Raw genomic sequence first — 23,462 nt, 5'->3', positions numbered from 1 at the left:
AGTGGTTTAGTTCTGAATAGAAAATTAATGAAAGAATTAAATTAACCTAGCAAATTAATGAAGGAATTAAATTATCTTAACGCAATTTACTCTAGAAGATATTTTTCCAGTAAAAACAAAATGATCAGTGTTATTATATGTAAATATACTGTGAACATACACTTAGTCAAGAAACAGGCCAAACACCCCCCACACGAGTAAGTGTAAAGCTAACTCACTGTGGAAAGCCAGGGGTTGAAACAGCCTCTACCCCCCTTCTCTCCTTCTTGTCTGAGACTTCTTCTCTGTCCCCATATAGGTTGTCAACTCAGCAGCTGCTGGGTCATTCTGCTATCATGGATGCCATCCCCAGAGAGCGTCCTTAAACGCCAAGCACACACACAAACATGTATGGTAGTTAAAGTGGCTGAACAAAGTCGTCTTCTGAGATGCAGTGAAGATCATTTACGCCTGGAAATGGAATCTCATTTGGTGGGTCTTACAGCCCTACAACTCCAGTTGGCTCCAGTATAAAGTGTGACAAGATAGCTATTCACCCAACTCCCTTCATGCAAGAGGAGAAATGGAGCCCAGGAAAGACCAGGTGACATGTAGAGACTGGCTTGACAAGTTGAGACAAAGTGAGATGGCAACATTCAGTGTCCCCTGCTACAGCGTTTGTGAAAAAACAAATCATCACACTGAGTTACTCTTAGTCAGCCCTGAATACAATTTTAAAGACAAGATATATATATACATATATATATATATATATTTTTTTTTTTTTTTTTTTTTGCTGCCTTTCCATCTCCCATCGCAGGGCTCTCTGTCACTCTGGTTCTAACTTACTAGAGTCTCACACAGCACTGCCGCATCCTGCCCAGACCTGCCTTTCCAGCAATGCTTCAAAGCTGGATAACCCTCACGACTACCCCCATTTCTCAGAACTATTTCTCATGAAACTCTCATAGAGCTGTTAAAAGCACCTTGCTTTCTGATCTATGTATCACCACTAGCGTTAAGATGTCTTACGCAGTTTCAGTGTGCTACCTCTCCAAATGAATTTGCATTTTAGCAGAGGATTTCTGGGAATATATGTCTTACTGATCTGATTTTAAATGAACTGCATTAGTGTTTTGTATTAACATTAATGGCACACTGATCAAGTTTGTGGGAGATATGAGGCAGTGAGTGATTACTAAATATAGACTACAGAATGTGTAACAAAAATGATTCTGGCAAATATGTGTGTATATATGTATGTGTGTATACATGTGTAAATAGATATGTATATGTATATGCGTATACATATATATATATATATATATATATATATATATATATATATATATATATATATATATACACACACACACACACATACATACAGCTGACCCTTAAACACAGCAGAAATTAGGGGCTTCAACCCCCAGTGCAACTTTACCGTAGGAAGATCCAGATCCCTGGTTCTGCACCCATATATTCTACCAACTGCAGATTGTGTAGTGCTGTAGTATGCATTTGTTGAAAAAATTTCATGTATTGGTTAATCCAGGCAGTTCAAACCCATGCTGTTCAAGGATCAACTATACATACATACGTATATACATATCTATCTACAGCAATATATCTCCAAATATGCAGACATAGATGATATAGTTACAGATAATGTAGATATAGGTAAAGAGAGAGAGAGAGAGAGTCCTACTTCACACCTTACCAACCAACCAACCAACAAAATCTCAACGCTGTATGAACTGCAGATTGTAAGTCTAAATGTTAATGGTAAGGCAATTTAGAAAAACATCTTCATAACTTTAGAATAGTCAAATATTTGTTAAACAGGAGACAAAAGTACTAAACTTAAAGGTAAGAATGATAAACTGAACCAAAAAAAAAAAAAATTAAGAAAATCTGAAGTTAGGATTAATTGACCTAAGGCCATTCTGGGCTTTGATTGTCCCAGATGTAAAAGGAAAAATGTTGTATTGTACAGTCACTGAGAACCTTTTACATTCTGAAATTACATTTTACATTCTGAAATTAATTAAAAATGAAGAAATTCTGGAAATTAAAAATCAAGACACAACTAAGTGAAAATGTAGCCCACAGAGTGGGAGAAAGTATTTATAATAAATGTATTTTTTAAAGGATTTATATCTAGAATATATAAAGAACGCTAACAAATTGATAAGAAAAAGACAAATTACCCAATAGAAAAATGGACAGACTTGAATAGACATTTCACGAAAGAAGACACCGTCAATAATCATGTCAAAAACATATTCAACTTCATTAATCATCAGTGAGGACTAATTAGATGACAATATGATATCACAATACAGATGCCACAATAACTACAATGAAAAATATAAAAAATACCAAGTATGGCAGGAAGATGGAGCAACTGGAACACACATATACTCCTGATGTGAGGTTAAGTTGACATAACCACATTGGAAAACTGTGTGGCAGAATCTATTGAAACTAAGCATACACATAACCTACTACCTAGTAATATCACTATTAGCTATATGCCCAAGAGTAATGAAAACACAGGTTCACCAAAGGACACGCACTAAAATGTTGACAGTAGTGCTGTTCCAGCCAAAGCTGGAATTACCCAGGTGCCCACCAACAGTAGACTGGATAAGTAAACTGCAGTATATTTTATACCATGGAATACTATGCAACAATGAGAATTAATGATCTATAACTCCATAAAATATTGAGCAAAACAATCCTGATCAAATGAGTACATTTTTGTGATTCCGTAGATAAGGTACAAAAAAGAGCAAAATCAATATGTTAGAAGTCATAATAGAGATTACCCAAGGGGAGGTGGGTGTTGACTGGAATGGAATATAAAGGGAGGGCCTCTGGGACACTGGAAATGTTCTGTTCTTTGATCTGGGTGCTGGATACACAGGGGTAGTTGGTAGAAAATTATCAAACTACACACTTGGAATATGTTCATTTATCTTTCTGTATATTGTAGTTCAATAAAAAATGTTCACCAAGATTAAAACAAATTTAAGCAAGAAAAATATAAAGACCTTTCCTTAGTTGCAAAAATTATTTAGACACCAAAGAGTTGTTGGCTTTTTGGTGACACACAAAAATATCAATATTTATGGGTTTTTACTGACTATAATCTCAATCCAAGACAAGAGTGAGATGTAGATGCCAAAACTATAAAAATAATTTGGTTTTCTAATACTAGAATGACATATATTAAAAATGTAAAGGTTTCTTAGGAACTGTACAATATCACCTTTTAATTTTACATTTGGGAGAATCAAAGCCCAGAAGTCTTAACTTAATCAAATTTAGATGGATTTTAAGAAAAAGATTTGGAACTGAATACCATGTTTTCTGACTCCTTCACTCAGAGCACATTCCTTTAGATCCATGGTTCCCAAACTTCACTGAGTATAAGAATTATCTTTGGAAAGCTTAGGGAAAAAATCGGAAGCTCCAGATCAGAATGATCTATTCTGATACAACAGGATAGGGACCACTATTCTGGTCTATTCCAGACTGCTGTATCAGAAAAGGAAATTTGATGGTTTTATTCTACTCATTCCTTCATTCACTGTGACTGATTAATCGATATAGTTTCTACTTCATGACAGACAGTTTGTTTGGCAGTGGTTAAACAAATTTAAAGAATAAAACATACCAAATTTCTGGTCAGCACATACCCTCCCATCTGAATATTTAATATTTTAAAATTATATTCTAAATGAAAAAAAAAATGCAAAGCTAGCTTCATAAGCTAAGACTAACCTCATGGTGGATCAGAAAGGAAATAAAATGCCTAGCAATAGGTTTAAATCCTGTGGGACTTTGCCGTGCACAGGATGGGACAAAACCCAAATTCCTTGTCACAGGGATCAATGGTAAGAAAGAGGAGGCTAAAACACAATGCAGCATTGCTTTGCCTGGGCACACAGCTTAACACAGAGCTGTGTCTCTGAAGTGTTGGTCTGCTGGATCATCCACTGGCTCCTGCTGTCCCAGTCACAATGGAGGATGGAAGACAAATAAAAGACCTAGTTCTGCACTGCTGAGAATAGGAAAGGGGCTTGTAGGGGCAAGGAGCAATGTGGGGGAGGGGGGCAGGCAGGGCAAGGGAATAAGTTCAAAGAGAGAGAGACAGAGGGGAAACCTCTCCTACACAAGGTGGGTTGCAAGTAAAAATGCCAAAGTACATGAGAAAAAAAATTACTCAGAAAAGAGAGCCAACAAAATAAATCATTTCAAATGGAAATTTACTTCAGAAAATAAGGAAAGGAATGGAAACATATACAATGACATTAAAGTCTTTAAGATTCTTAAGAAAGATAAAGGGGAGAAAAGTGTCATAAAATAAAAATAGTACTATGGAACAAAACAGGTGGGTGGTCAAAATAGGTGATGTGAAAACCAACCAATCCAAAACCTTAAAAATGAAAAATATAGTCATTAAAATAAACACTCAATAGAGGGAATAAAGTCTAAGTTGGACATGGATGAAGATAGAATTAGTGAACTAAAAGAATGGACTATTTAAATAATGGCATTGGAGGAGCTAGTTATAACATACATATGATACATTATTATATATAAATGATTGATTGATATAGATTTTTACTTCATATATAAATAAAATAAATTAAAATTTAAATGTAAAAAAATACTGTAAAGCTATTGGGACAAAATGTAGATATACATCTTTAAGATTTCAGAACAGTAAAAGATTTACTAAACAAGAAACACAAAGTCAAAATGAAGAAGAAAAAGACTGAGAAATCTGAGCGATTTGCACTTAAAGCTTCTACTTCATGAAGAAAGGTATGTGAACAAAACTGAAAGGTCCCTGAAAAGAGGGATGTTCAGCATATATAATTCTAGATCCAGAATATAAAGAGAAATATAAATCAATAGGGCCAAAAATATCAAAGAACTTGGAAAAAAAGTGGGCAAAGTATTTTCATGCATCATTAATAGAAAAGAGAAGCTGAATGTGCAAAATACGTATAAAAACATGCTCGATTATGCAAATAATCAGGGAAATTCAAAAAATGAGCTACACTTTCAAACCTATCAGACTGGCAAAAATACCGATATTTGGCCAAGAATGTGGGAAAGTATGAATTCTCACTTAATACTTGATGACAGTTTAAATTAGTAGAGCCACCACAAAGAGCAATGACAATACCCCAAAATTTACTTACTCTGTGACAGCCATCCAAGATGAGAACGTGTGCACTTGTGTGTTTGCCCAAGAGAAACTGTGCACACTTACTCGAAAAGAGTAATGTATAATAATATACAAGGGGTCCACTGCAACATTGCTGTAGCAAAAAAAGTAGAAGTAATTAATCCAAGTGTCAAGGCATAGTGAAGATAAATGATAGATAGATAGATGGATAGATAGATAGATAGAGTAGCTAGATGGATGATGGATGGATGGACAGACTGATAGTGGGATATTCGTATAATTCCTTTTCACTACAGTTAAAAAGAATAAACTATATATGTATTGTCATGAATCTATCTTTAAAATATAATACTGAATGTAAAAGCATATTAGAAAACTTTACATATAATGTATTTAATTTAAATAATGTTACAAAGTATTAATAATTAGATAGCTTAGTTTATTTTTGTATATATATATGAACTAACATACATGCACATTTGTATATTATATTATGTTATGTTATATTACATTTAAAGAGTAAATATGTGGAATTGGATACACACCAAATACTTCTTAATGGCTAACCCAGGAAGGGAAGGGAATCCAATTAGTGGGGAGATTGTAAAGGCTCAGCTTCATCTGTATTGTTCTTTCATTTTTATACAAGTCTACAGAAAATATGAAAGAATATGAGTTTTTCCACTTTGTTGATGGATAAAGGGATACTTATTAATTAACATTCTTTTTTTTTTTCAATGAAAATAATGCCTGCATTCAAGGAGCTTAGTGAGTGCTACAGGGTTTTCTGACCTAGAATATTTAAGAGACTTTGAGAGGCAGCACATATACAAGCAGAACAGCCTACATGGTGAGGGCACCCAAAGGGTATCACACCAGAAACAAGTGAGAAGACAAAGAAGGGAGAACATTAACGTAAATTAACGTCACTGGCTTGTATTCTTTTGCTTCAGGGCTTCTAATGAAATCCACATATGGAAGTTTGAGGGAGGCAGATTATTATTAAGAAAGACATTTCTAACAATTATAACTTTTGAAAACTCATTTGGCAATCTCAGGAGGCAGTGAGATCCTGTCATTGGAGTGGGTGAAGTCTAGTGTGGATAACACTTGTGAATTTGCCTTGGGGAGCTCACTGACATATACCATAGGTTGAGGTGTGTTTAAGGTGAGCACGGCAATGATGATGATTTGATGACTTTATTAAGGAGGCATTGTGCTAAGCACTTTAGGCATTGCCTCCTTTAATTCTTAAAATAATCCTAGAGGTTGGTACTACTTTATTGTCTCCACTTTACAAATGAAAGTAAATATCACGTGGTTGGTAAGAATTTGAATCCAGACTCGTCTAAGGCCTGAACACTTTCTTAGGGTCCTTACTGTCATTAGAATGTCAAGATTTATGAAATCAAAGAAATGGATTTCTAGTTGTGAAATTTAAGGCACCCTAAGGAAAGATGTTTTGAAGCCATTTGGACCTCTCCAGAGTCTCTGAAGGCAAAGTACTTACAAGTGCTCTTTAAATAGTAGTGCTTGGTCTCCTAAGTCAGTTAGTTTTAGTGCTATTAATGTGACTAACTCTACAATGTAATATAAAGTTGTGAGAAAAACTGACAAAATGATGGAGGGGTAATTGCAAAAGAAAAAAGAAGTACTAGGAGAAAAAAGAAAGAAAGAAAAAAAAAAAGAAGCCTATCTCTTGAGACTACCAGTGTGTGTGTGTGTGTGTGTGTGTGTGTGTATTTCACCAATCAATGACCCAATGACCATACACAATCCAAATTTCCAGAGGGGCCCCCACTCTAGTCCCGTCATGTGCTCCTTCCTTATCACTTGCAACATCTGTTACATATTCTTCTAGCCTCAACCAACCCTTCCCACACACCTAATTGCCAGGCATTCATCTTATCTGTATCTGAAGAAAAGAGAAGTAGATGAGTCTAATATTCCAGAATGTTAATATGTGGTGTGAAAGAAGTGTGGGTGTTTGCAAAGCTGAGTTTTGCTCACTCCCACAGACTGGGGAGCCTTTTGGAGGAGGACATGTAATTTGTCCACTTAGCCTTAATGTCTATGCTGGTTAAGAGGGGCACTTCCCCCAGAGACACTGTGTCAAAGCAGAGGAGATGAATTGCAAGGGAATTAAGCCCAGACCAGAAAGTATCTGTCATTGGACCCTCTTGGCTCTGTCGTTTCCTCAAAAAGAACACGGAGGATTAAATGGGGTCTGGCTCAGAATTCAAGGTCGAGGGTCATACCCACAACTAAACACTAAGTGTTTTGTGGGGGAAGAGGTAAAACAGTAGGAAGGGAGGAATGAGAGAGGTCATTGATGTGTGTGCTATAGTGTCTCAACCACATTCCGGGGGCGGGAGGAGCCCATCATTAGTTTTCTGGGAGTGTCTGGAGGAGGACAAGATGGGGAGCAAGAGGAACTCTCTCGAGCTCCAATGTGCTTGACCTTCCTCCAGACAGGAAGTTCCATCTAGCATGGAGCTTCTTGCCTTCTCTCCTCCTAATCTCTCTCCTATCCATCAGGATCAAGATGCTGAGAATGGCAGAGAATTTTCAGATGACTTCTCTAATGAAGGCTTCAACAAAACATCTCTCTATTTTGTCAGTGCCAAGTGTGGATACACATGTGCATGGAAATATCATCCGGATAGGTATCGGATCCCAAAGTTTTGGTCTCAAATAAGTACCCCTCCAGATACCCATCCAAAGAGGCCACTTCACCAGAACCCAGAAAGACAGCCATGAAGAAGTTTCAGGGGAATTGGCACATTTGTGCTGTTTCTGCCCAAGATCAAGCTCGACTGCTCTGAGGTTTTGAAAGAGCCAGTCAGCAGGGATTCTGCTGAGCAGAGAGAGTAACCAGGGCTGAAGAAACTGAAGAGATTTCACATATCTGAGCAGGACTACGAGAGGAAAGGATCCCTGGAGCTTATATTTCTGAGCCTGAAAAGGGGCTCTTCTCAAATTTATGAAAACTAGAGAATCATGAGTAAGAAGTTCTATTTAAATTTTGGTCCCAGATCTTTATTACAACTCATCTCTGAAGTTTGTGCCCCAGTATATTCCACTTGAAACCAGTGACAGGGCATTTGTGTAAAGAAAAAAGTTTGAGTCTGGATGCATACGTGTGGCCACCTAGAAAGAATTCAGCTAAAACAGTCTAAAGTCCCATTAGGCAAGCTCCCATGTAGAATTCAACATCTGCACAGGCTGTAGACTCGAATCATGAGGGAAGGAGAATATCGAGGCTCAGGGCAGAATTTGAAGACATTTGCAGACACTTGTGAGTCTCCCAGAGCAAGTAAACCTCTGAGCTTCAATGTTCTTATCTGTAAAACTCAAATAGTAGTAACTATTCTATCCATTTCAGTACTGAGATTAATTGTGAGAATCAAATAAGGTAATAGTCTGCTCAGGTTGCTCTACAAAGTACCACAAACTGAATGGCTTAAAAAACAGACATTTATTTCTCATAGTTCTGAAGCTGGGAAGTCCAAGTTCAAGGCACCTGGAGAGAGCACTCTTGCTGGCTTGCAGACAGCCCTCTTCTTGCTGTATCCTCACAAGGAGGAGAAAAGGCCAGGGGGAGGTGAGGGTGGGGGTGGTGGGGGGAGAGGGAAGGAGAGAGAGGGAGAGAACACTGGCCTCTTCCTCTTCTTATAAGGGCACTAATCTCATCATGGGAGCTCCACCCTCATGACTTTATCTAAACTTAATTCCCAAGGCCAAATATCCTCTCACTGGGGATTAGACCTTCAACATATGACTACTAGGGGACACATACATTCAGTTCATAGCAGTAACGAAATCAAAGGGTTTTGTAACTCACATAGAAGTCTATAAATTCATTACGGTATCATTATCATCACTACTAATATAAGCTTCATATAACAGGTTAGAGTCTGTCACAGTATCCTGTCTTTTTCCATTAAGGATCTTGGAGTTATAAAGAAACTTACAAATATGTCCTACAGCCCCTACCCCCAGCCCTGCTTTACAAATGAGGAAAGTGAGCTCATGTCTTTCCCCAGGTTATATAGTAATTGTTAAGAAGGCTGGTTCAGAGAATAAGAGCTTTGGAAACAGATAAGCCTGGCAATAAATTCTGCTTTCAGTATTTAATAAGTATTGTCCTTGGACAAGTTATTTCACCTCTCTAAGTCTTAATTTCCTCATTTGTAAAAGAGGACTGAAAATAATAATACCTATTTTAACAGCGTTGTGGTGAAGTTTAAATCAGATTGCACACATTATTCCATGTTAACACAAAGTAAGAGCTTGATAAATATTGTTAGTATTAAATGCTACTGAATGTTAAATGCTACTGTCATGTTTTGTTATTGTTAGTATTATTATTAATCACGGAGTTGGAATTAGCACAGCAGTCTCCTGACATCCGGTGTTCTTTGCAAAAAGAAAGCATTCAAATCTAGCAAAGCCACTTAAGGGCAAGAACAATTTCTTTCTTAATGATAAATCTTATTAGACTTCCCAGCTGTTTGTTGCATCTAAACAGTAAAGTTGAGTGCGAGCGAAAACCAGTTCCTGGAAACATTCATCAAAAGTCCAGTAAATAGAATAGAACCCAAGTTATAAAGCTCAGACGGTTTTAACTGAGCTTTGTGGCTAGGGTACCTATTTTTTTCCTGAAAATCAAGGACAATATAAAGAATGGTTTGAAGACACAGGTAAGATTTTCCTGTGCAAAAACATTACTGGGCTCACTCTTCTGCAGGTAGCTTGGCTGTGAAGGGAAACTTTTTCTCACATAGCATTTGCCTTTTTTCTATACTGTCTATTTCTTAATGTTTGGAATTGCTACTCTACTTTCCTAAATCAAGAAAAAAAATAACAAAAACAAATCAAAGCTTGAGTGCCCAGTCAGAACTGGCAGGGTTACTCGGTGTTCAAGGACCAAGTTCTCTGCCAGAGGGCTGGATGTCGGCGTTATATCCAAGCTCTGGGCTTAAGTAGAAAAAAGTTAATGGATTAACCCTGACAGATGCCTGATGCTCTCAGCAAACATGGGCCCCAAGCCAGAGATCAGCCCCAGGTACAGACGGCAGCCATGTCTGGGGGTGCTGGCGGGGGCTGATAACAGGACCGGAAACCCATCTGAGACACTCGCCCCCTCACCTCTGGGCCTCATCAAAATTACCTGCCAAAGAGACACTGCTCCAGACCAGCACCTTGTCAGACTATTTTGTAATAGAAAACAGCTGTTCCTGTTGGGAGGCGGAGGTTGGAGGAGGGAAAAGAACAGGGAAAAGAACCATTCATAATTTTTCTTCTTGGGCAGAACTGTAAGTTGCAATCACAAGGCAAGTAAGAACGGGAAATTCTAGGGACCCGGTGGGAATGATATTATCCTCCTCTAAGGGACTGATAGGAAATCAAAGCTACTGAATTTAAATCACAGATGACTGTTCATCTTTAGCAATGGATTTAGAATAGGGTCTGGACGCTGCTAAGAGCATCCTAGGGATCGCAGAGGTACAGAGTTCTGTCTGGGTGATTAGGGCAGAGAGAGAGTCTTCATTACCTAGAGCGGTGCCTGTCACGTGGTGTGTGCTCAGTGAATGCTTGCTGAATACATGATTAAGGAAGTTCATGACACGCATTTTTCTAAGTCTGGATGGAGCGGATTTTTAATCGAACAGATTAGAGTTTGACTCAGTGTTTTATCACTTACTAGCTGTGGGGTCTTTGGAAAGTTTCTTAATATATCCACACCTTAGATCTTCTATCTATAGAATGGGATTTAAACAGCTACCTTATACGATTTTAGGGATTATTAAATATGACTGTACTGTTAAGTTTCTGGCATGAAATAGAAGCTCAGTAAATGATAGAAGTTATCATGGGCCATTAGATCACACAATAACAATTAATGTGTATAAGCGACCTCTAGATATAACAGGAAAGGGTAGCAATGATACCAGTACTACTGAGAAATGCTCATAACACACTGTTCACTTGCCAACAGTAGCCAGTGGGGAGAGTCCCAGCATGTTCCCTAGTCATCCACACACACCACACCCATTATACAGAAGAGCTCAGCAGGAACAGGGGGTTGAAGTGGGCTTGGGTGGCCAGCTAAAACAGGAAAGAAAGAGCGTATGAAAAAGCAGATGCCAGATAAGAGAGGCAGGAGCCCTCATGTCTGCCACCAACATCATTGTTCCTTGTATTCATATAGAAGCAATTTAGTTTTTAAATTCGATCAACTTTTCTTTATTTGAGTAAGGAATTGATCTCTCTGTACAAACACATAAATACATACACACATGCAGGTGTACATAGACGCACAATGGAAAAAAAGTTAATTGAATAATTGAATATGATTTGAATCAATGTTCTCAAAATTCAAGTGTAGGTGTCAACTTATAACAGGAATAGGAAGCTATGTATAAGGAACAATCAGAAAACAAGAAAGAGGTCTTGGAAATTAAAAACATGATTGCCACATACACAGAATCTCTCTAATCTCTCCGGGGTGCGTGCACACACTTAGACACAAACATAAACATACAATGACCGAATGTCCTGTATAAACATTTTTTGATGTAAGATATTTAATTCCAGATGATGTATGACTATCAAATTAGGATTCTAGCCCTCTCCGTTGTCTCAGATCATCTGTCATCTCTTCGTGAATGCTTCTGAGTCTACACTGCAGTTCCATGGGGCTTCCTCAGGGGGATATGCCCCCAGTTTTCTGCTGGAGTCTCAAGCTTGAAAGGAAAGGTCTTCCGATGTCCTTGAGTGATGAAGTTACTCAGGAAATGTTTCAGGACTGAGAGACTCACCCTGGGCTTAATGCAAATCCAATGTCGTGAAAGGGGACACTTAGAAGTGGGTCAGGGCAGAGGTGTCCTGACAGTGTGGCTTCAGGGTCTTCTGAAGCCCCTCTGAAATAATAGAATGGTCAGCTGTGTCTTCCTCTCATAGCCCTGGAATTGTCTTATCACCTCGGAGGACTGTGCTGTATGGTTTGAGAAAGCCCCGTAGGTGGTTCTGATTCATGACACCCCGACCCAACCAGCGCTGGTTGATGACTCCAGGTCACAAGTCACAGCAGACACAGCACTTTGATACATCTCTCATGTCACAGCCCTTACAGAAAAGCAAGTTTGGAAACAATGAGTCCAGAATGAAAATTTAAGTCTCTAAAATCTTCGTCATTCACAAAGAAAGAAGGCTTCTCTCTGCCGAGATCACTGAAGAGTCTTGTATCTTTATTATGGTCGTCTGGGTCTTTACAGGCAGTTTCACCTCCCAAACATTTCAACATGCTGTGGTTTTACCAAGTACAGGGCAACATAGAGACTCCTTTATTCCTTTTTATTCTTAGCATTTCCAAGCCTCCTGTTCTACAATTGCAAAGGGAGTAATGCTGTTAACCCTTGGTTCCTTTGTGAAGATTAATTTAGTTATATTATGTAAGGTATCTAAAACAATAGGAAGTGCTTAAGATATGACAGCTATTATTATCATTAACTTATTTTTGAAGATAGCCTCATGCCTACATCGTACGTTCAACATTGTATAATTTATATTGCATAGTCAAGTGAAATCTCAAGTTCACAATACATGTTTAAGAATCTGGGAGGCATTCTGTAATTTTCTTAATATTGACATGATTCTTGAGTTTGTTTTAAAAGAGTTTAGAACAGATTATACTGTATTCAGTCTCTCTCTCTCTCTTTTTTTTCCTCCTGTTCAAACTTGTCCATTGTCTTCTCCTAAAGTAAATCTGATTGCCAGGAAACAGTCAATCATGAAATGTGTCTCAATATTACATTTACTTACAGGTTAGTCGGTTTTACCCAGGGATCTGGCGTATTTCTTTCTGAAGAGGTCAGTGTAATGCCAAACTGAGTCACTGGCTCCTTCCCTTTTTCCAAAGAAAACAAAACAATTCCAAGGAAGACTTTCTGTTGTTCATTTCTCAGTCTCCAATTTCATTTCTATCATAAATAGCATCAATTATCTGATGTGTAGCTGACAGAGCAGTTAGTTTGCCTCCAAAGCATCATTTCATTCAGCTGATTCAGCAAAACACTTGAGCATGAATGTGCCTCTGTGTGTGTGTATGGATTTCAATGCCTGAGTTTTCACATTAGTTGGAAAAGGCTATCTATCTCTAGATTAATGATAAACAAGGTTCAGGGCACAGTTCCTAAGTTGTGTTTCATTTGGAGCTTCTCAAGCTGCATTTAGCAGATACTAAATTATGATATTCTTTGGAAAATTCACACATTTGCAGAAGTCCAGGATACTAGATAGCTCTTATTTATAAAAACAGGAGCTAAAAAACATAAGGTCATAGGAAAATCAGGAATCAGAAGTTTGTACAGTAAGTGACATACGGTAAAGAAATAAGTAAAAGGATGAAAGAATGACATGATTTTCTGTTTATAAAATCATCAAAGGAAATCATATGCCTTATGTTTAAATTTCTACTATGCTTGCATTTAAGATACTATCCTTGATATTTTTCCCTTCAGTTTCCTTAGAACCGCCTAAATTCAGTGTCTCTACAACCAAATCAGTCAAGTCATGCAAAGTATTTTTCAAGAAAATGATTGAAAGGTGCCATACACTTAATTATAATAAAGAAATTTATAATGGTTGATGGGGTTTTAGGTGTTTTTTCTGATTTAAACATTAACAGGAAAAAGAACTCATTAAAACTTTTCCATACTCTTTTTTCTTTTTACAGTTTGCTAGCAAAGTTAGTAATTGGTGAAACAAGAAAAAAAAAAAGAGCTAATCCATTATATTTTGATATTACACTGTAACATATATACATTATTTCCTAACTCTTTCATATGAAATCTAAGGGGAAGCTAGACATTAACATTGATATGTAATACTCCTCTCAACCTGAATGCCAGTCCTCTTGTTCTGATGTAAATTACAAGGGTCTCTAAGCAGAGATTTGAAATGCTTTTATCCATGAATCGAGAAATCACAAAACTACATTTGTTGCATATGGGTTCATGTAAATTCTAGTTTTAAAATGCCTATTTCTAGTTTGCCAGTACTATTTGGTGTATTTTATTCGGTGAAATCCTACACCAGATAAATAAATCCAGTAACTCACAATTATGTGTCTTGGCTGGCCAAGAATTTTATCATTTTAAAATGAAATATAATATTGCAAAAGTAATTGTAGCATTTTGGCAATTGTGTTTTAGTAATTGTAGTTTGTTGGTATGAACAGAGACTGGACAGATTTCAGCACAGCTCTTCCTAATATTTAAGGACAAAATAACTAGTTATGTTGTTTTTCTTGTGCCCACAATGTAATAAGCACCATATATTGATTTATTGAGCATTTGCTATGTGCCAGTCAATTTACATTTCTATCATGTAATCTTTTAACATCCCTGTAGAGTAGATAGATTACTTTTATTTAAATTTATAAATGAAGAAAGTGAGGTTTGGAAAGGTCAGGTAAATGTACCCAAGTTAAAAAAATAATAATAATAAATAGGTGCTAGAAATTAAACCCAGTTATGTATGACTCCTTAGGCTATGGGCTGTGGTAACTTCTTTGCTATCTTGACTTAAGTTGGCCAAAATAATAATGCTACTAGTAATAATAAGCAAATAAGATGTACACACAGACCCTACATTTAAGGAATAATCATATTTCCAAGGGTTTATACACTTCTATGTATTTCTCTTGAAAAGTTGAAGATAACATGTTCTTTGAAGAGCATAAGGTTCTACCACCCCCTCCGTTGCTCCAGTATCTTGTGTGTAAGGAGTGTGTATTGAATCATACCTCTGAGTCATTGGGTCTGAGAGGTAAGATACATACTTACATCATGGCTCCTAAGGAAGGTGTATGCAAATTTATTCATCATTTTATGCTCTAGATCAAAGGCTGTGAATATAATTCCTAAAGATAAATGTGATTTTCTTAGCAATGTTGAAGTATACCAATGAAGATTAGATGAAATTTTCTTAGAGTTGTCTTTCTTTGATCACTTCCCTTGGTGTTTTAAAACAGTTTGAAGCAAAGGCCAAACAACTTCACTGAAGTGCATCCAGGATAAAACCAAAAATGCCCCGAACATATTTAACATTTGAGAATTCTTTCACTTCAACTTTTTACCCTCATGTATTTCAGAGGAAAGCATTTCTGGGTCATTTTCACTTATTTCATCAAAATGCTACTGAGTAATTCTCTTGGGCTCTATGAGTCACTTCAGTAAGTCTGATTGTAAGCCAAGATGCTACAAATTAATAAGTCTTATAAAAATGCAGCTTTCCAAAGATGTCAGCTTTACTGGATATGTTAAAAATCACAGGAACTTCCCTAAATAATATTTCATTTTGCAAAGGCTATTCAACTGAAAGCCTGGCAGAGAATGGTCAGGCATGGATGCCTTTACAACAGAGAGGAGGAGAAGGAGGCCTCTGGCAACTAAATGAGCTGTGGAAATCATTCAGCTTTGGGTTCCAATAATGACTCCACAACTTCTTGCTCTCAGAACTCATCATCATTCACTTAGCAGATCAGCTTTGGAAGATACGGGGAAGATTAATTTGAGATAACATACGTAAAGTGAGATGATATATATACACATATATACAAAATCTCAGGGACCAATAAACAAAATCCACAGTTATTATCCACTAGAGTCATAGATCACAGAACCGTGTGACATTGAAACATACAAGTTGGTGTGCACCACATAAAAGATCAGTTTCTCCCTTAGACAGTTTTGAGCATGTAACACAGGAAGAGCCCTTCAGGACACCCACAGAAACCGAAGATTACTATTTGAAGGAAATGGACCCCACCCTCACCACTCCAACAGACTGGTAACATTTGTACCCTGAGAGGCATCGAGCCACAAATGAAGATATTCTTCTTAAAGACTGGGTCATTTCTATCACATTGGACCCTATGAGAGCAATGGGTATTCTAGTAGATAAGAACATATATTTTAGGTCTGCACTGCCAGGATTCAAATCATGATTCTGTCATTCAGAGCCAACCAAATAATTTGCAGGGCCCAGCTTGAACTAAAAATGCAGGATCCCTTGTCAAAAAGTCAGGGAGAAAGCGCCGTTAAAGACACAAAAATATGAAGCTTTTTCTTTCTTCCACGGTTTCTCCTTCTTGTCATGGTGTTTTATTTGTGATTTAATGTCATTCTACAATTTTAGTTTATCAGCACAAAATTTTACCATCCATCTTTATTTATTTATTTTTATTTATATCTTTATTGGAGTATAATTGCTTTACAATGTTGTGTTAGTTTCTGCTGTATAACAAAGTGAATCAGCTATACTTATATATATATCCCCATATCCCTTCCCTCTTGCGTCTCCCTCCCATCCTCCCTAACCCACCCCTCTAGGTGGTCACAAAGCACTGAGTTGATCTCCTTGTGTGATGCAGCTGCTTCCCACTAGCTATCTATTTTACGTTTGGTAGTGTATATATGTCAGTGCTACTCTCTCACTTCGTCCCAGCTTACCCTTCCCCCTCCCCGTGTCCTCAAGTCCATTCTCTACATCTGCGTCTTTATTCTTGTCCTGCCCCTAGGTTCATCAGAACCTTTTTTTTTTTTTAGATTCCATATATATGTATTAGCATACAGTATTTGTTTTTCTCTTTCGGACTTACTTCACTCTGTATGACAGACTCTAGGTCCATCCACCTCACTACAAATAAATCAATTCCGTTCCTTTATATGGCTGAGTAATATTCCATTGTATATATGTGCCACATCTTCTTTGTCCATTCATCTGTCGATGGACGCTTAGGTTGCTTCCATGTCCTGGTTATTGTAAATAGAGCTGCAATGAACATTGTGGTACATGACACTTTTTGAATTCTGATTTTCTCAGGGTATATGCCCAGTAATGGGATTGCTGGGTCATATGGTAGCTCCATTTTTAGTTTTTTAAGGAACCTCCATACTGTTCTCCATAGTGGCTGTAACACTTTACATTCCCATCAACAGTGCAAGAGGGTTCCCTTTTCTCCACACCCTCTCCGGAATTTGTTGTTTGCAGATTTTTTGATGATGGCCATTCTGACCAGTGTGAGGTGATACCTCATTGTAGTTTTGATTTGCATTTCTCTAATGATTAGTGATGTTGAGCATCCTTTCATGTGTCTGTTGGCAATCTGTATATCTTCTTTGGAGAAATGTCTATTTAGATCTTCTGTCCATTTTTGGATTGGGTTGTTTGTTTTTTTTATATTGAGCTGCATGAGCTGCTTGTATATTTTGGAGATCAATCCTTTGTAGGTTTCTTCTTTTGCAAATATTTTCTCCCATTCTGAGGGTTGTCTTTTTGTCTTGTTTATAGGTTCCTTTGCTGTGCAAAAGCTTCTAAGTTTCATTAGGTCCCATTTGTTTATTTTTGTTTCCATTTCTCTAGGAGGTGGGTCAAAAAGGTTCTTGCTGTGATTTATGTAAAAGAGTGTACTTCCTGTGTTTTTCTCTAAGAGTTTTAAGTGTCTGGCCTTACACTTAGGTCTTTAATCCATTTTGAGTTTATTTTTGTGTATGGTGTTAGGAAGTGTTCTAATTTCATTCTTTGGCATGTAGCTGTCCAGTTTTCCCAGCACCACTTATTGAAGAGGCTGTCTTTTCTACATTGTATATTCTTGCCTCCTTTATGAAAGATAAGGTGACCATATGTGCGTGGGTTTCTATCCTGTTCCATTGGTCTATATTTCTGTTTTTTGTGCCAGTACCATACTGTCTTGATTACTGTAGCTTTGTAGTATAGTCTGAAGTCAGGGAGTCCAATTCCTCCAGCTCCGTTTTTCTTTCTCAAGATTGCTTTGGCTATTTGGGGTCTTTTGTGTTCCCATATAAATTGTGAAATTTTTTGTTCTAGTTCTGTGAAAAATGCCATTGGTAGTTTGATAGGGATTGCATTGAATCTGTAGATTGCTTTGGGTAGTATAGTCATTTTCACAATGTTGATTCTTCCAATCCAAGAACATGGTATATCTCTCAATCTGTTTGTATCATCTTTAATTTCTTTCATCAGTGTCTTATAGTTTTCTGCATACAGGTCTTTTGCCTCCTTAAGTAGGCTCATTCCTAGGTATTTAATTTTTTTTTGTTGCAATGGTAAATGGGAGTGTTTCCTTAATTTCTCTTTCAGATTTTTCATCATTAGTGTATAGGAATGCAAGAGATTTCTGTGCATTAATTTGGTATCCTGCAACTTTACCAAATTCATTGATTAGCTCTAGTAGTTTTCTGGTAGCATCTTTAGGATTCTCTATGTATGGTATCATGTCATTTGCAAACAGTGACAGTTTTACTTCTTCTTTTCTGATTTGGATTCCTTTTATTTCTTGTTCTTCTCTGATTTCTGTGGCTAAAACTTCCTAAACTATGTTGAATAATAACAGTGAGAGTGGGCAACCTTGTCTTGTTCCTGATTTAGAGGAAATGGTTTCAGTTTTTCACCATTGAGCATCCATCTTTAAATTGTGCAATACCAGTTTCGATGCAAATATAAGAGCAGTTAAATTATATGCAGGATCACTGAAATTACACGATTCTTATTCCATAGCTCATATATGCATAGGTATTTTATTCTTACCAAAACATGAAAACATGGCACAGAACTAAGTCAACTCTTTCTTATTTCACTTTTTGATATGTGAACAGCCTACCAATGCTCTGTACCATTGGCTTACTGATGAGTAAGGGATGGCTGAAAGGAAAAGAAATTATGGGCTGTCCTATCTTTCCCCTTCCTTCTAAGTGATCATTTCAAGCATAAGTTGTTGGCTAATACAGGGAAGTAACATGAGTAAGAAGGGATACAATAGGGTGTCTGGACATTTGCATTTCTTAGAATGCCCCTGCTTTCAATGCAAGTTCTGGTTGAATAGAGAGTGTGACTTCTTGGGGCTCCCAATGACCGTCCTTAGTCATAGATAGGACATGCTTACACTGTACTTGCTTTGAGTCTCACTGAACCCACATGCATGGTGGGTCCACTGGAATTCTGTGTTCATGGGAAACCATGAACACTACATGTCAATGTAGTGAGCTTGAGCCAACAAGCAACTCCTATATTACACATACCTCTTCTGCTCACATGCATGATCTACTGCCCATTGACCTTCGTTTACAAACACAAGTTCAGTGATAAAATTATTAAGAATTTTAAGGCAGTGACAATAGAACATTAAACCAAGCATGGGTCCCCCCGGAGCATGGGCCCTGTGTGATTGCACAGGCTAAATACCCATGAAGCCAGCCCTGTACTTACTAGCTAAGTGACCTCAGGCATATTACTAAACCTCTCTGTTCCTGTTTCTTCTCCTGTAAATTAGGAAAATAATTGTGCAGGTCTCATAAAATTGTTGTGAAAAACAAGTGTATTATAATGTAAAGTGCTTGAAACAGTGCCTTGGCATACAATGCAATATAATTAGTAGCTATTATTGCTGTTTTATCATTAGCATCATCAGTTTGTTTTGGGGGGTATAAGGTTTTAAAGATATGACCTTAAAATGAAATTCAAGGATGATCCCTGAATTTTATATATCCATGTCATCCTTGTCCTCAAATTGTCACATGGATCATATAAAGCTTATAATCAGATTTTCTCTGCATTGGCACGATGACATTTTGGGCTGGATAATTCATCATTGACGGGTGCTGTCCTGTGAATTGTAGGCTATTTAGCAGCATCGCTGGCCTTCACCCATGAAGACAGTGACCACCACGCCAGTGACAGCCAAAAATGACTTTAGGCATTGCCAAAGTCTCCTAGGAGGCAAAATCCCTCTCCCAAACACCCCTCTCCCATTGAGAGTCACTACTTTATGATTATATGGTATGCATGAGAACATTTAAAGCTATTTTGCCAAGTAAGTACATCTAGGGCCAAATAATCCCCCAAGCATGTAGTGTTAGCTCAGCAATCTTAATATACAACTTAGCAAACCCCAAAATGGCATACTACTTAGATTCACTCCAGGCATATAGCTATCTACTTCTTCCTCTCATTTACTGAAGAGGGAGGATTAAGCTGCAAAAGAAGGAAAGAAAGAAAAGAAAGAAAGAAAGAAAGAAAGAAAGAAAGAAAGAAAGAAAGAAAGAAAGAAAGAAAGGGAAAGAAAGAGGGAGGAAGGAAGGAAAGAAGGAAGGAAGCAAGGAAGGAAGGGAAAGAAAGAAAGAGAAAGAAAGAAAGAAAGAGAAAGAAAGAAAGAAAGAAAGAAAGAAAGAAAGAAAGAAAGAAAGAAAGAAAGAAAGAAAGGAAGGAAGAAAAAGAAGGAAAGAGAAAGAAAAAGAAAGGTGGAAAAAGTTTCATTCAAATCTGGGAACTGTCAAAGCTCTGATAAGCTGGTCCGAGAAAACAGAAGCGAATTAACTCTGGTTCCCAGGATGGAAGGACCCAGGAGGTATTATTGTCCAGACTATGCACTGGACCAGCTCCCTCCTCCCCCGCAGCAGACACCCCTTGGCATGCCTCTGCTCAGACAAAGCCCTGATGGAAAGTAACATGAGGATTGTGCTGACTCCAGTGAGTTTGATTTATCAGGACTACTGGCATTTGCAAAAGCAAGTGGTCTGTTTGGATGAGATGTTTCCCAGGCAAAAAGAAGAAAAAAAAAAAAAAAAATCTGGCTTGATGATCCCTGCTGTTGCAGCGTCTTAATGTCACTGGTTCTTCTCAGCGGGGCAAAAAACAATGGAAATTGTGTCTGCAGGAGGCGCTAGGTGTTCTAGGCATGTTTCACCCCCAACTCCCATCACCTCCTCTAGCACTTTTCTTTCCTTACATGGGCATATGAATAAACCCACTCTCTCCATGTTTCTGACTGTGCTTGCTCCCTCACCTTCCTCACCGCACTTTCCCCATCAGGCCTCCCTCCGTCTCCCCTCCCCCACCTCGAGGTCCACCCCATCTGTTTTCTGTTAGGAGTTCATTTTCAGAGTGCAGGCTGGTGGAATTCGGAGTTCAGACCCCCTCGAGTGATGAGAGTCCTGGGGCTGCTGAAGGTCCCTTCGCGCCGTCCCTGCCACCTCCCCCTCTTTCCCTCCCTGTGCCCCATTCGCCCTTGTGCAATAACATGCTGGAGCCCACATCTGTTTTCAATTGCATGTTCATTTGAACTGCTCTGGGAAAATGGAAGCTCTCACTAAAGACCGGGGTCTTAAAGCAACAGCATGAATACAAACAACTTTATTTGACCAACAAAGGAATATATACATAAATATAAAGAGAGAGAGAGAGATCTTTCTATATCCAAGCTGGAGGTATTTCATTGAAGATCTGTCTGTCTACTCTGGTTCCTGGATGAGGCAATATATATAATCAAGGACCCTTAATTCCTTTATTCTTGGTTCTAATGGTCATCTCTTGCCCAATTTCCAACCTGGGAATGTTGCCTGAATTCCACAATCTGAATCAACAGAGTGGACATTCCCAAACTTCTCTCTTAGGCTGCGGTCTATTGTCTGATCAAAACTGTAGATTGTTTTCTCATTAAAAAAAAAATAATGTAGGGGACTTTGTTGTCACTTTTTTCTCTCTCATTTAATTGCCAAATACAAGGTGTGTCTTTTAGCAGGGAAAGCTAGTAGCATGAATCATTTGATTGACACCAGAGTGACAGGCAAAGGGCAAAGAAGAGAACAGTAAAGGAGGCACTAGGCTAAGCTGACCACAGGGATTGTGTTCATTTATTCATTAAACAAATATTAGTATTAATTCTATATCCATGATTTATAAATTATATATCAAGAATGCAATATTCATTTGTTATATGTATATATTATATATAACAATATATAATATATTACCCTGACAAATATTTGTGGAATAATTATAAAGTCAGATACCATATATGTTACATATGTTTGTGTCTTTGTTAGATAAATATTGAGATGATATATAATATGCTAGTGGCCTTAATATAAAATAAATCTATATAGTACATAGATGTTATATGCTTAACATAAATATATACAAATATGCTGAATTATTACCTATAGAATGTATCCATATGTAATATATTAATATAGACTAAAGACATTCATTCAACAACCATTTATTTTGGTAATATATCTTGGTAGTTTGGAGTTTGGACTCTGGCAACTGACTTTCCAAGTTCAAATCTTGTTCAAATCCACTTACTAGTTGGGTGGCCTTGCAAGTTACTTAACCTATGTGGGTCTTGATTTCCTCACATGCAAAATAGATATAATGATATTCGCTACCTGATTGGGGGTATTAAGAAATTTTAATAAACTAGTCCTTGAAAAATGTTAGAAGAATACTAGCATGGAGGAGAGTTTGACAAATCGTGCACCCCATCTGGGCAATGCTGGAGTTATGATCTAGTGAGACAGACAAGCAATAAAACAAGGGGTTAAGAAGGTAAAATCCGGGGTTGAGGAGTAGGGGACACTGGTGGAGGAAGGAGATGAGATTCCTTCATTCCAGCCCTGGACTCTTTTTACAAAAGAGTTCAAGAAAGGACCCCTATTAGCTAAGAAGAAGGAGGGCCACCACTGATTTGAGAACAGTAACCCCTGCTATTATCAACTTCTATTTTTCATTTGGTTTCTTATCAATCTGGGAGTATAACTAGTTTATTTCTCACCCAAAGTTAATAGATTTTGAGAGAAGAGGGATTTGGGCATTTAATATATTACCCAATATGTTTACTACTTCCACAACAAACTTTATATGCTACAAAAAGAATTTTATGTAGCATCAACTCTGAAGCTGTTAACCTCATTTTAGGTTAATACCAAATTTGAATCCTAAGCATTATTGAGACCCTCTAAAACCGTGATCCTGCCTTTGGTTGAAACTTAGGTTGGATTCAGAGAAGTCTCTTTCTCTCTAATAAGAAGTTTACAGGGAGGGTTTCTAGAAATAATGCTACTTCATCTTCATCCACTCATTTTCTCAGCTAACTCTGATAGAATTTCTGATACAATCTGATTTATTAATGAACTCAATCCTCCTCCCAGGCCCAGCTCACACTAATCGACAATTGATCAGGAGGGTAAAGAGTACAAAGGTTTTCAGATGAGAAACAAAATGTTTGTCTAGCCCTAGAGTCTGTTAGAGCTTCAGGTATTTTATCCCAGAACTCTTACATATTCCAGACTTAATAAAAAACCCAGGCCTTTATGCTAATTTCTATAAAACTTTGATTTCCCAAAGGATGTTGGAAGGGTCACTTAACTAAGGACAAAATGACCTTGAAGGAATAGTAGTTTCTTAATGA

The sequence above is a fragment of the Balaenoptera musculus genome, chromosome 8 (assembly GCF_009873245.2).
Source record: "Balaenoptera musculus isolate JJ_BM4_2016_0621 chromosome 8, mBalMus1.pri.v3, whole genome shotgun sequence".
NCBI classification, from domain to species: Eukaryota; Metazoa; Chordata; class Mammalia; order Artiodactyla; family Balaenopteridae; genus Balaenoptera; species Balaenoptera musculus.
The sequence above is the reverse complement of the archived record's forward strand: the minus strand, read 5'-3'. Positions refer to the sequence as shown.